The following is a 706-nucleotide window of genomic DNA, read 5'->3' as shown; positions in this document are numbered from 1 at the left end:
GACCACGCGACTAATGCGTGCGGAGCGGTGTATGCAGGCGGTTCAGTGCGAGGAGCCAAAAGACGGGAAAAAAGCAGAAAAACACCAAAAAACGCAGGCAACGCCGTAAAACACGCGGTGGAGTGCGAGAACACAAAGCAGCGAGACGGACAAGACAGAACACCGTGCTTGCGCAGACAAGGGCAGTGACGACACAAACATGAAGGAGCCGGGGGTGCGTGGGGCACACATACACACACACACGTGTGCCTGCAGGTGTGTATATATATATGTATGGGAGGGCGCCACCATAAAAAAAAAAAAAAAAAAAAAAAAAAAAAAAAAAAAAGGGTCCGTGGACCCCGGTCAAAAGAAATTGACCAAACATAACCGCGACTCGCGGATTTGGAAGCTTCGCGTACCAATATAGTACAGAAACTGTATCAATAATAGCGTTAGTTGAAAAAGTTCCGGGCCCGGACCGCTTTCAAATTTGATGAGGGGTTTTTTTGCGATGCCGGGCCCGTGTACAAAATTCCCCCCCTCCCAGGCCACACTGGGGGTCCCCGGGCCGGGAAGTCGCCCCCGATCAGCGCCACAGAAAGTGTTGGGGGGGCGGAACACACGCGACTAATGCGTGCGGAGCGGTGTATGCACGCGGTTCAGTGCGAGGAGCCAAAAGACGGGAAAAAAGCAGAAAAACACCAAAAAACGCAGGCAACGCCGT

The 706-nt window shown here is 52.4% G+C and overlaps 1 non-coding gene across 1 annotated transcript, besides 1 other annotated feature; it reads right to left on the bottom strand.

Annotated features, from left to right (window-relative positions):
* Positions 1-291: 291 nt before the first annotated feature.
* Positions 292-328: a microsatellite.
* On the bottom strand, positions 329-440 carry Tc00.1047053450709.10. The gene has a single exon (XR_008254550.1). It is a non-coding gene; the product is annotated as a spliced leader RNA (transcript).
* Positions 441-706: the final 266 nt, after the last annotated feature.

The sequence above is a fragment of the Trypanosoma cruzi genome (genome assembly GCF_000209065.1).
Source record: "Trypanosoma cruzi strain CL Brener chromosome Unknown tcruzi_1047053450709, whole genome shotgun sequence".
NCBI lineage: Eukaryota > Euglenozoa > Kinetoplastea > Trypanosomatida > Trypanosomatidae > Trypanosoma > Trypanosoma cruzi.
Note: the sequence above shows the minus strand (reverse complement) of the source record. Positions and strands in the feature narration are given on the sequence as shown.